The sequence below is a fragment of the Bombina bombina genome, chromosome 1 (genome assembly GCF_027579735.1).
Source record: "Bombina bombina isolate aBomBom1 chromosome 1, aBomBom1.pri, whole genome shotgun sequence".
Lineage (NCBI taxonomy): Eukaryota > Metazoa > Chordata > Amphibia > Anura > Bombinatoridae > Bombina > Bombina bombina.
Window position 1 is genome coordinate 636,652,160 of NC_069499.1, and position 14,942 is coordinate 636,667,101.

Consider the following 14,942-nt stretch of genomic DNA (forward strand, 5'->3'; position numbering starts at 1 on the left):
ATCTAATGATCGAATAACAAAACATATTAAGTTGTTCAAATATTATAATCTTATCCAAAATGCATAAATAACATATAGCTTAATGTCCCTCTAAGCTGAAGACTGCGAAATACATCCATTACAATATATATTTCAGTCAGTGTGTAAAACAATCCAGAAGTTAAACTAATTATATCCTTAAAGGGACATGAACTCAAAATATACTTAAAGGGAGACAGTAAAAAAATTAATTATTTATACATTCTGAACGAGTATTCTATTTTAAGCAACTTTATAAATTGACTCATATTATCAATGTTCCTCGTGATGTTGCTATCATTACTTTAAAAATAAGGCATTAAATTGATAATTTATTTGCTTCAGTACTCTGGACAGAACTTTTTTTTTTGGGTGGATTAATTTATCCAACAATCATCAAGGACAACCCAGGTTTTTCGCCAAAAATTGTCCGTAATATAAAATATCATTATTGATTTGCAAAGAAAGATAACAATATAATTCTTAACATTTGAGAATCGGATTAAATTATAAAGTTGCTTAACATTTCATGCTCAATCTGAATCACGAACGCTAAATTTGTTTGGACAGTGTCCCTTTAAGAGATATAAAGAGTGTATTTACTTCTCTTCTTATCTTGACATACTTTGCTTGAAAAGCATATCGAGATAGGCTCAGTAGATGAAGATTGGTGGATGCACAGAGATGCCTTATGTGATTGGCTCAACCATGTGCATTTAAATTTCTTCTGTTGAGGATATCTAAATACAAAGATAAATTGAGTTACATTTTAAAGTCTAAACAATTTTTTATCTCTACAGATCATTTGATACAATTGTTTGGTTGTAATGTCTATTTAAAAATAAAGACGCCATTGCACAATAACATATATGAGCAGTTCAGACAAATACAAGCTCGAGGTGTATTTACTAATAACAAACAAACCTGTAGTTTAACATCTATAAACAGATTATCCAAGTTACTGACATTATAACCTGAATTTGAACATTCAGAAATGTTGCGTGGGAAACGGATCTTGAAACACCAGATTTGCATCTTTAAACATTAGAGTCTAATGTCACGCAATAGCACACAATCAATGTGCATTATAAATACATTTAATAGAGCAATGTCAATACTTCACAATAAGTCACCAAATTGATTTTATGAACAATAAAGACATACAATATTAAATGTGTATTTGTATTAAAGAAACAGACCGTTATTAAACCGAAAAATGTCTACAACATTTAATAATGTGACAGTATTAGATTTTAAAGAGAATTTAAACATTAATATTTAACGGATCACGGATATTAAATCTGCGTCACACATATCCGCATGACAGGCCCATGAGTTACAAATAAGTCTACATGAAAAATGAAGTAACAGCACCACCAGGATATGAAACATTAAGGAACGGCCAATCAGAGTTCATCACACAAACACAACTTGAGTCAGGATGGTCTCACAGACATTCTAACAATATTTCAAACTTTTATCCAATCAGATGTACAGATAACTTGTCCCATGGTGCATCTCATGTTTACTTCACCATATAAAAGTCCATTACACGTTGCCATCTTTGTCAGTTCTCTAATGCCTGCAGGCAGTATATATTTCTTTACAAAAGATATTCAACAACCCAGCAGGCATGAAACCTCCCAGGTTTACCAAGCAGGAGAACGCTGCACTGGTCCACGCCGTCAAGGACTTTTATCCCCAGCTGTTTGGGAACAAGAGGAGGTCGACAGATGCGCCTGTTAAGAAGGCCCTCTGGGAGTCTATCACCAATGCGGTTCAATTGGTGTGTGGCGTCCAGAGGAGCCAGGATCAGATCATGCGGAGATTCGGAGATATGAGGTTGCGCTTGACAAAAAAAGTCAACCTCATAAGGGAGTGGGTACAAGCCCGTAAAAGAGGGGGCAAAAGAGAGGCCCCACGGAAACTCTACCTACTCCCTTATGAGGTGACTTTATGCAAGCTCCTCACTCTCCGGGTCCCCAAAAGATTTAGATCCTCGCCATCCTCGGCCTCCTCTTCTTCCCTCCCAGCTGCTGGATCTGAAAGTCCTGACCCGGGGGCCAGGGCATCTGCTTCTATGTCCGGTGGCCTGGGAGGAGCTGAAAGAGAATCTGAACCAGGTAACTATCCAACTTCATATAATATATTAATATTTGATTAGATTTTTAAAAAATGTGTATATAGTCAGATATTAAACCTATATAGATCTCACAACATACGCTACATATGATGTTTAGATATCTGATTTTAGATTAGTGACACATGAAATAGGAATGATGTTTCTTGCCCTCTACAGAATATGCGTCACAGAGCGAAAATTGAATTGCACATACACGTTAACAGGGGCTTGCTGTAAGTGGTATTGCTTTACACATGTTGGTCAAATGACGGATGCGTAATTCCGCTTTGAATCATTGCGCAATGATCCCGAAAATTAGAATTGCGCATACATGTTAACATGGGTTTGCTGTAAGTGGCATTGCTTTACACATGTTGGTCAAATGACGGATGCGTAATTCCGCTTGGAATCATTGCCCAATGATCCCGAAAATTAGAATTGCGCATACACGTTAACATGGGTTTGCTGTAAGTGGCATTGCTTTACACATGTTGGTCAAATGACGGATGCGTAATTCCGCTTGGAATCATTGCGCAATGATCCCGAAAATTAGAATTGCACATACACGTTAACATGGGTTTGCTGTAAGTGGCATTGCTTTACACATGTTGGTCAAATGACGGATGCGTAATTCCGCTTGGAATCATTGCGCAATGATCCCGAAAATTAGAATTGCGCATACACGTTAACATGGGTTTGCTGTAAGTGGCATTGCTTTACACATGTTGGTCAAATGACGGATGCGTAATTCCGCTTGGAATCATTGCGCAATGATCCCGAAAATTAGAATTGCGCATACACGTTAACATGGGTTGGCTGTAAGTGGCATTGCTTTACACATGTTGGTCAAATGACGGATGCGTAATTTCGCTTGGAATCATTGCGCAATGATCCCGAAAATTAGAATTGCGCATACACGTTAACATGGGTTTGCTGTATGTGGCATTGCTTTACACATGTTGGTCAAATGGCGGATGCGTACTTCCGATTGGAATCATTGCGTAATGATCCCGAAAATTAGAATTGCGCATACACGTTAACATGGGTTTGCTGTAAGTGGCATTACTTTACACATGTTGGTCAAAATGAAATGTGAATTATTATATATGTGAAGAATACAGTATTCTTATTTTCAATATTATACATAATAAAAAAAAGAATAGCAGAATCAAAATAAATAATAACATATGTCCATCAATTGATGAGAATGAAATAACACAAAAAATTAATTAAAGCTACAGTAAACAACACAACTGATTGAAAATAAGAGTACAGGATATATTTATCATGAATTTAATTGAGCAAACAATTAACTCATGGGACTACCAAAAGATTAATAGTTTTTAATTGATTTGGTAATAATTTAAAGATTTTAAACATGGCATGATTTGTATTAATGATATCCAATCCTCATTTAATATATTACAGATCTGGATGTTGGTGCTGGAACCTCAAGCCAGGGCTTGTCACAGTATGGTATGTCTCATTTTAATTTACATTTGTCTTAGAAACATGGACAGAACATTACATACTAAATCCACATTGTTCAATATTTATACAGGGAGTGCAGAATTATTAGGCAAGTTGTATTTTTGAGGATTAATTTTATTATTGAACAACAACCATGTTCTCAATGAACCCAAAAAACTCATTAATATCAAAGCTGAATAGTTTTGGAAGTAGTTTAGTTTATTTTTAGTTATAGCTATTTTAGGGGGATATCTGTGTGTGCAGGTGACTATTACTGTGCATAATTATTAGGCAACTTAACAAAAAACAAATATATACCCATTTCAATTATTTATTTTTACCAGTGAAACCAATATAACATCTCAACATTCACAAATATACATTTCTGACATTCAAAAACAAAACAAAAACAAATCAGTGACCAATATAGCCACCTTTCTTTGCAAGGACACTCAAAAGCCTGCCATCCATGGATTCTGTCAGTGTTTTGATCTGTTCACCATCAACATTGCGTGCTGCAGCAACCACAGCCTCCCAGACACTGTTCAGAGAGGTGTACTGTTTTCCCTCCTTGTAAATCTCACATTTGATGATGGACCACAGGTTCTCAATGGGGTTCAGATCAGGTGAACAAGGAGGCCATGTCATTAGATTTTCTTCTTTTATACCCTTTCTTGCCAGCCATGCTGTGGAGTACTTGGACGCGTGTGATGGAGCATTGTCCTGCATGAAAATCATGTTTTTCTTGAAGGATGCAGACTTCTTCCTGTACCACTGCTTGAAGAAGGTGTCTTCCAGAAACTGGCAGTAGGACTGGGAGTTGAGCTTGACTCCATCCTCAACCCGAAAAGGCCCCACAAGCTCATCTTTGATGATACCAGCCCAAACCAGTACTCCACCTCCACCTTGCTGGCGTCTGAGTCGGACTGGAGCTCTCTGCCCTTTACCAATCCAGCCACGGGCCCATCCATCTGGCCCATCAAGACTCACTCTCATTTCATCAGTCCATAAAACCTTAGAAAAATCAGTCTTGAGATATTTCTTGGCCCAGTCTTGACGTTTTAGCTTGTGTGTCTTGTTCAGTGGTGGTCGTCTTTCAGCCTTTCTTACCTTGGCCATTCCTCTGAGTATTGCACACCTTATGCTTTTGGGCACTCCAACTGATGTTGCAGCTCTGAAATATGGCCAAACTGGTGGCAAGTGGCATCTTGGCAGCTGCACACTTGACTTTTCTCAGTTCATGGGCAGTTATTTTGCGCCTTGGTTTTTCCACACGCTTCTTGCGACCCTGTTGACTATTTTGAATGAAACGCTTGATTGTTTGATGATCACGCTTCAGAAGCTTTGCAATTTTAAGAGTGCTGCATCCCTCTGCAAGATATCTCACTATTTTTGACTTTTCTGAGCCTGTCAAGTCCTTCTTTTGACCCATTTTGCCAAAGGAAAGGAAGTTGCCTAATAATTATGCACACCTGATATAGGGTGTTGATGTCATTAGACCACACCCCTTCTCATTACAGAGATGCACATCACCTAATATGCTTAATTGGTAGTAGGCTTTCAAGCCTATACAGCTTGGAGTAAGACAACATGCATAAATAGGATGATGTGGTCAAAATACTCATTTGCCTAATAATTCTGCACTCCCTGTATGTATCTGCAAAATGGAATAGTAAAATATTTACAAATAAGAATAAAAAAACAAACAAACATAGGATTACATTGTAATACTAATCTGAATTTTTATCGAATTTAAGATATCCCATCTATTCTTGATATCTTCATTTTAATGTAAGATTCTTTGAATGTCCAATTTATATTCTTGCCCTGTGTATTGCTTAATCTTATTTGGATACATTTTTACAAAATTCACACACTTTTGCATATGTTTTGATTTTAAAAATATAAATTCAATTTTTGAAATTGATCACGTCATTTAAGGGACATGCCAACTAAATTTTACATTGAATGATTTGGAAACGTGATTTTATTGTTTTGTTTAAACATTTTATGAGCTACATTGGTTCAGTCTATTGTTTTAGTTCTTCTAAAAACATATTGATTTTCGTTTTGGTTAAACAATGCATTACTGGTATTATCCGGCTGTTTTTTTATGCATAAATTGGCATTTTGTCAAAAGTTAAAATCATGTGTTCAGATAACAGTAGTACATAGTTTCAAAAAGTATACAATTACACATTTTGAGCTTCATGTCCCTTTAATAGAGGAAAATTAAATAATTCTTAGGATATCCTTAACTAACATATTAGATTGTAATTGCATGCTCCATCCCATTCATTACATCAACATATGGAGTAGAGAATTCATTAACAGCAACATTGTCAAATCAATATATTTTTATATTAAAGGGACACTGAGCTAAAATGATTAATGTTGTCATTCAGATAGAGCTTGCAATATTAATCAACATTTAAATATAATACTATAATCATATTTGAAATATTCTATTGCTAAATGTATTTTAAAATCATGAATGTACGTTTATCTGCAGCTCCATTTTGGTTGACCAACCTGGGTTTTTATTGATGATTGGTGGATACCTTCAACAAACAATATTTATTGAATCCAATATTGCTTATCTGCCTTTAAGATTAAAATGTAGCAAAATTAAAATTATAATAGGAGTCAATGTTAAATCATTTGAAACAGTTTGAACAGTGAAATCAATGATTGAAATAAATCATGTCAGTGTCCCTTTAATAAACAATAGATTCATTAATCCTTACATTCTTTGGATTAGACAATATTGATATATAATTCACATATTCACTGTTGGAGTTACTTTATACATATAAGCATACTCTAACAGCACCATGATTACATATTTGTACTAATCAATTTGGTTTGGTATTGTGATCAATATGTGTTGTGTCCTAAACAAGATTACAGTACATTGCACAAGTGGCTCGATGTGCCACATGTCTTTGTTTATATTTGTCAACAGCTGTTATTCAAAATGTAGTTTGTGTGTATTCTTTTAAGAACATTGATCAATGGGTATATTTAGATATGCAATAGCATCGTATGAGATGAGTTTGATGTCTAATATAGTCAGAAATTAAACATATGTTAAATACATCATTTTTTACAGAATCCCCTTGATTCAATCAAGCATTTTTTTTTCTAATGACTGCTCTATTCTTCACATTTTCAAGTTGATTATTCTTATAAATCGATACAGATGTGATTTAGTGCTATCCCAAATGTGTTCACTAATATATATCTATATCATTCATAGAGAGAGTTGTTGTGGGGAGCCCAGGGGGATCCAGCACCGACACAGAGCTGCCTTTGCTGTCTTCTGGTAAGTCCATTGACTCATTTATATGTCATTGAAGGTGTATTGGTAATCAATATTATGAGCATGATTCTGATGAAGCATAACATTTGAAACAAACATATAATTTACTCCTCTGATTATCTATTAATTTTATTTTAATATTGAAAGATTAAGAATTAAAACTTTCTTAGTCTACACCTTTGTTATTCAGAAGATGTATAGCATATGTTTGTTTCCATGTTCAATTTTGACAACAATCATCAAGTGATACACACATGAGAAATCTTAAATGTTCAATGTACTATGCTTTTATGATTTTAAAATTTATACAAACAATAAATAAAAAATCTGAATCATTGAGAATAACAAATCTAATGTCATTTGTATGCTCCATCAAAATGATGTAAATCATAACTTTGGGTGTGTATATCTTTAATGCAACATTGATGTGTGTCTTTGAGCAACAGTAACATATGTTATAATATCTGATCTTAACGTGTACACAACATGTTATGTTTTACAGAGATTGATTTAACATGTGGGACGGAGGAGGAAAAGGCTCCCTTGAAGTCTGATGGTATGTGAAATATATCTAACATGTATCCAACATGTTTCTTTATTGGAAATCATTTTATTGAAGACATTCAAAGTCTACAGCTTTTGCACTTTAAAAAGGAATATTATTTGTCTGTTCAAATACACTACTGCCCCCTTTATATATCAGGCAGCATGAAGATATGCTTGGATTTGTTTAAATATTTGTCACATGCATATTCCAGGCCAAACCACAATAATAATTTTATAATTGTACAGACAGTCATTGCTATTCATCTGCGTGCCTATATGCATACCATATCCTCATGTCATCATTGTTTAGAAATTCAAACACACTTCTAAGTATATTGCAAACATAATCAAGTTGAAATGCGTTGATTTGATTTCATGATGTATGAGATGTTAATATATTTTTATTATTTATTTCAGATGGATCATCCTCTTCTGGTCATCAGTTTTCCACCCCTGCCCAATCCCCTGCCCAATCCCCTGCCCAGTCCCCTGCCCCTGCCCAGTCCCCTGCCCAGTCCCCTGCCCCTCCACAGACCACAGACCCTCCCGGCCCTTCCCATTTTTCCTATCCTGTCCCTCCCAAAAAACGCCCCTTCCTCCCCCTTCGCCGCTCTCCCCGTCTTTTGGCCCATACAGCTACCCCAGCTACCCAGCCCCCAACTCACCACTCCCCAGCTGTACGGGCTACCCCAGAACAGCAGCCCATCCCTCCCCAACCCAATCCCATCCCTCCCCAACCCAATCCCATCCCTCCCCCCTGTCTCAACCTTCATTGTCCTGGGTGTCGGATTGTCCTTCCCAGGCACAGCTGTAAGTATCATTCAAAATCAACATTATAAGATACTTAAAGGTACACTGAAGGCAAATTGTTTCTATTGTGATTAAAATAGAGCATGCAATGTTAATCAAATTTATAATTTACTACCCTTATCAATTATTCTTCATTCTCTTGCTATCTTTATTGAAACAAAGAAATGCCTCTAATTATTTTTTATTAAAACAAAATCTGGACATCATTTCTTTATTGTTGGATGAATGTATCCATCAATCAGCAGGGACAACCAAAGTTGATAACCAAAAATGGCCTGCCCTATAAACTTACATTCTTGCATTTAAAATATAGCTAGAGAATTCAAACATTTAAAGAATACGATTAAATTAATAATTCTTTTTAATGTCATGCTCTATCTGAATCAGTAACTAAAATATTTAGGTTTAGTGTCCCTTTAATTTGATATCACTACATATACCAATCACCACTACTTGGATCCAACAATTTATGTACAAATGTTCATACATTATCTCTTGTATAACCCAGTGGGAATGTAATTTCTTCTGGTTGCTATGTTTACACAGCTTGTCCTCAACGCCAAAATGTTTAAGGATAGGTGTGCCTACCACAGTATAACTAAAATATTTAAATTGCTAATGTAAGTACAATGTAAATCCTTTTACAAGATTTTAGACACTCAAGCTGTAAAAGTGGATCATCAAAAACCAATTAAAGGGGACAACATGTTGGAGTAAAATGTCCCTTTAATGGTTTAGGTCTGTCTGAATAACATATTTCATTTGTAAATAATCAATGTCAACAAATTAATTTAAAGAATTATTTGTCTTTATGATGACAATGTATCTTTGCTTATTTTTTTTTTCTGTTGTGTAATTATCATTAATATTTTATTTTTTATTTATATTAGGCTGTGACTCAACATGGCTCACGCTAGAAGGTCTAGCACGCGTAGAGCAGGCCGTGTTGAGGAACGCAGCTGTCCTGAGAGGGATGAGCGACACCATGCAGGCCCAGCTACAGGTTCAGCATTTGACTCTACGTCAGATGAGGCGGTGGAATTCAATGCTTGAATCTGTAGCTAGACAGGCACAGGACGATGAAGGGCATGACCAGTAAGTGGAGGATCTGGAGATGCTCCAAGGGCGCAGATAAGAATCCTCCGTCCACATGTTGATGTTGGTTTTTATGGTTGCCATTTGGCCTTTTTTTTGTTATTGTTGTGCCTGTTGCACTCTTTTACCTTGTCATATGGCTCCAATGGGGCTCTGCTGGCCCTTGGCAACTCTCTTCATGGACTGTGATGCACTCTGTTACCTTGTCATATGGCTCCAATGGGGCTATGCTGGCCCTTGGCTACTCTCTTCATGGACTGTGATGCACTCTGTTACCTTGTCATATGTATCCAATGGGGCTATGCTGGCCCTTAGCAACTCTCTTCATGGACTGTGATGCACTCTGTTACCTTGTCATATGGCTCCAATGGGGCTATGCTGGCCCTTGGCAACTCTCTTCATGGACTGTGATGCACTCTGTTACCTTGTCATATGGCTCCAATGGGGCTATGCTGGCCCTTGGCAACTCTCTTCATGGACTGTGATGCACTCTGTTACCTTGTCATATGGCTCCAATGGGGCTATGCTGGCCCTTGGCTACTCTCTTCATGGACTGTGATGCACTCTGTTACCTTGTCATATGGCTCCAATGGGGCTATGCTGGCCCTTGGCTACTCTCTTCATGGACTGTGATGCACTCTGTTACCTTGTCATATGGCTCCAATGGGGCTATGCTGGCCCTTGGCTACTCTCTTCATGGACTGTGATGCACTCTCTTACCTTGTCATATGGCTCCAATGGGGCTATGCTGGCCCTTGGCTACTCTCTTCATGGACTGTGATGCACTCTGTTACCTTGTCATATGGCTCCAATTTTCCTGATCTTTAAAAGATTATTTATAAACGTTGTTGATGTTTTCTGACATACTAATAAAAGACATGTCATTGCACGATTCTTTGTCCTCTTTATTCATGTCATTGATTGAAATCTCTAGTTTATCTGGTTGATCCTTAAAGGGACCTTAGCAAAAATAATGGTGTTTCCTGATTCATATATGTAATACAATTGTAAATGACTTTAAGATTAACATCTCCAATGTAATTTTATTATTTGTCTTTATATATTTTTCGTAAAGCTTTATCATTGCATGATTATGATTAGCATAGTAATTCTTTTATATATGTATATATAGATTGTTATTTGTGTATATATATGTATATTGCAAATTTCACATCCATGTGTGTATTTATAAACTCTGCATGAATTGATGCACCTTTAACAAATGATCTGAGGATTGATACAATGATATAATCCCTGTAAAGTGTTCATTTTATTGAAATAGTATTGTCTCTGTGTATCCTCTTTTTAAAAATAAAAATCATGTCCCTTTAAGTGATGCTGAGCACAATTGTTAACCCCTTAGTGACCAGAGCACTTTTCCATTTTCTGTCCGTTTGGGACCAAGGCTATTTTTACATTTTTGCGGTGTTTGTGTTTAGCTGTAATTTTCTTCTTACTCATTTACTGTACCCACACATATTATATACCGTTTTTCTCGCCATTAAATGGACTTTCTTAAGATACCATTATTTTCATCATATCTTATAATTTACTATAAAAAAAATTATAAAATATGAGGAAAAAATGGAAAAAAACACACTTTTTCTAACTTTGACCCCCAAAATCTGTTACATATCTAAAACCACCAAAAAACACCCATGCTAAATAGTTTCTAAATTTTGTCCTGAGTTTAGAAATACCCAATGTTTACATGTTCTTTGCTTTTTTTGCAAGTTATAGGGCCATAAATACAAGTAGCACTTTGCTATTTCCAAACCATTTTTTTCCAAAATTAGCGCTAGTTACATTAGAACACTGATATCTTTCAGGAATCCCTGAATATCCCTTGACATGTATATATTTTTTTTTAGTAGACATCCCAAAGTATTGATCTAGGCCAATTTTGGTATATTTCATACCACCATTTCACCGCCAAATGCGATCAAATACAAAAAATTGTTCACTTTTTCACAAATTTTTTCACAAACTTTAGGTTTCTCACTGAAATCATTTACAAACAGCTTGTGCAATTATGGCATAAATGGTTGTAAATTCTTCTCTGGGATCCCCTTTGTTCAGAAATAGCACACATATATGGCTTTGGCGTTGCTTTTTGGTAATTAGAAGGCCGCTAAATGCCACTGCGCACCACAAGTGTATCATGCCCAGCAGTTAAGGGGTTAATTAGGGAGCTTTTAGGGAGCTTGTAGGGTTAATTTTAGCTTTAGTGTAGTGTAGTAGACAACCCCAAGTATTGATCTAGGCACATTTTGGTATATTTCATGCCACCATTTCACCGCCAAATGCGATCAAATTAAAAAAAACGTAAAATTTTTCACAATTTTAGGTTTCTCACTGAAATCATTTACAAACAGCTTGTGCAATTATGGCACAAATGGTTGTAAATGCTTGTCTGGGATCCCCTTTGTTCAGAAATAGCAGACATATATGACTTTGGCGTTGCTTTCTGGTAATTAGAAGGCCACTAAATCCTGTTGCGCCTCACACGTGTATTATGGCTAGCAGTGAAAGGGTTAATTAGGGAGTTTGTAGTGAGCTTGCAGGGTTAATTTTAGCTTTAGTGTAGAGATCAGCCTCCCATCTGACACATCCCACCCCCTGATCCCTCCCAAACAGCTCCCTTCCCTCCCCCACCCCACAATTGTCCCCGCCATCTTAAGTACTGGCAGAAAGTCTGCCAGTACTAAAATAAAAGGGTTTTTAAAAAAAAATGAATTTTTTTTTAGCATATTTACATATGCTACTGTGTAGGATCCCCCCCTTAGCCCCCAACCTCCCTGATCCCCCCCAAAACCGCTCTCTAACCCTCCCCTCTGCCTTATTGGGGGCCATCTTGGGTACTGGCAGCTGTCTGCCAGTACCCAGTTTACAATAAAAAGTGCTTTTTTTTGGGGGTTTTTGTTTTTTTCTGTAGTGTAGCATCCCCCAACCCCCCACCCCCCACAAACAAACCCCCACCACCTTGCTGATTGTTTAGATTTTATTTTTATTATATTTTTTATTTCCCCATTTTCTGCAGTGTAGCGGTTCCCACCCGCTCCCTCCCCGTGCACGCGCCCGCCCCCACCCTCCCGTGTACGCGCACGCGCCCGTGCGCGCCCCCAGCCGCCCACGATCCCGCCCCCCTTCAGATCCACATGGCCATCGATGGCCGCCACCCGCCTCCCGGTCCGGCTCCCACCCACCAACGCAGGTAGCCACCGATCTCCGGTGCAGAGAGGGCCACAGAGTGGCTCTCTCTGCACCGGATGGCTTACAAAGGTTATTGCAGGATGCCTCCATATCGAGGCATCACTGCAATAACCGGAAAGCAGCTGGAAGCGAGCAGGATCGCTTCCAGCTGCTTTCCACACTGAGGACGTGCAGGGTACGTTCTCAGGCATTAACTGCCTTTTTTCTGAGGACGTACCCTGCACGTCCTCAGTCGTTAAGGGGTTAATGAATGGATTTCCATTTCTAAAGCGTTTTTGTCTTTTTTACATGAACAAGGACATATAATCTTATTAATAAACAATCTTATTGTAATGTTGACAGCACATGTATTTCATTTTCAATTCTATCTTATTGTAGTAGTGTAACCAAATCAATCTCTGTGTGTAATGCGCATATTTTAGATGAGGAATATGTTTTTCCAAATATTTAAAAAAAATACTTCTCCTCCCATATATGGCTATAGGTAGGCTGACCATATTTCAACTTGAATAAATGACACGTTTGATCAATACATGTGTCATTATTGTTATTCCAAAACAATCTAAACATATCTTAAAACATCAATGGCATATGTATTTCTCATGTGTATCTTTTAAATGTTAAAGATATACACCATAGCTATAGTTAAAGGGACAGTCAAGTCCGAAAAGATGATTCATGATTTCGTGACATTCCTAGATAGCAATATAGACACATACTAGTTACTAAAATATAAATACGTTTCTTATTGATATGCCAAGCTGTCAACTGAGTCCTTGTATTGGCTGCGGTTTTTCAGCGATCTCGGATGCGCCATGTTGCTTAAGACGTCACCTGCCAGGCTGTCCAATGATTCCTTGTATTGACTGACGTTTTTACACGATCAAGGATGCACCTTTTATTGGATGGCGTTTTTACGCGATCAAGGATGCACCTTTTTTTGGATTGTGTTCTTACGTGATCAAGAATGCGCCTTTTATTGGATTGCGTTCTTACGTGATCAAGGAAGCGCCATGTTAATTAAGACGTCACATGCAAAGGTGTAAAAAAACGTCTGATTGTATTACGTAGTCCCGCAATATTTGTTTGTGCACGTTACACACGTTTGTGAATGAGAAGACAAGTTTAAAACCATGGCGAATATGGATTGTTTGCATTATGTTACATTGTTGACCCATAGCTGATAAAGACCACCACATTCTCTTTTGCTGGATGTCTGGTTGAATAAACGAACGAAAGCAAAATGTTTTCATGCATAAGATATTTCGAGGCAAGTGCAAATCTCTATAGTCCATCTTGTTTAATATGTTTGTCAACAATATGTTCCTTTTTATGAAAAATGACTGTTGTGTTTAATGTTAAAGATATCTAATTCATAAATATGCGCTATTGTATTAGAATAAAGTAATCAATATTCATTTATCTTTATCATATGCTAAATATATGATGCCGACTTCTTCTAAATGTAATTTCGTCGTATATTTTATTAAAGGTTCATTAGACACTCACATTAAAAACCAAAATATTTTATTTGGTCTCTAGTTATATAGTCCATTGTTTACCAAATACATGTTACTTTTGCTTCTGTTCAAATAAAATTGAAGTAATTTTCAGACTCCTCGCCAAGCCTCAAAGTTTCATGTGAGTACCATCTCCAGCTTTCTCCTGTTTGTGTAAAGGGTCTTTTCATATGTTAATGATGGGGTATTGTCTTGTTTTACGGTTGTAATGGGGGTTCATCTATCTTTTCAATAGAAATAACCAGATTTTATTTGAAAGTGTTTAAAGCTTTTTAATATTGATTTTGATATCAGTATATGTTAATCTTGTTGTTTCTAGTAGTGTCTATTACATGCAGTTCTGTTAAAAAGATAGTATACTGTCCCTTTAATGCAAATGTTGATTTTTGTATCATGTATGAGTTCCACATTGGTTAATCTCCAAATATATTATTGTTAGCATATTTTTTTTTCACTCCTAAAAGGACTTTAAACCTTATTCATTGTTAAAACAAATGTCTTTCTAAAAAAATAAACACAATAATGTCTCTTTAAGAAAATAGACTTTATTTAACACGTCAATATAAATCTTATTTCAATATTTCTTGTTTTAACAAGTACATGTAGATATACCAACAATCACCAAATATTATATGTTAGCATATGTAATTTTGTTAAAGGGACAGTTTAGAAAATAAATAATGTTTTGCATTATTAAAAAAGTCAATTTTGTAATATCAATGATATCAAAGGTTTCTCACCAATTAATCATTTGTCTGTGTTTATTTTAATTTGCTAGCTAAACCTATGAGGTTCGTGTGCTCATTTCTTAGAGCTTGAAGAGTGC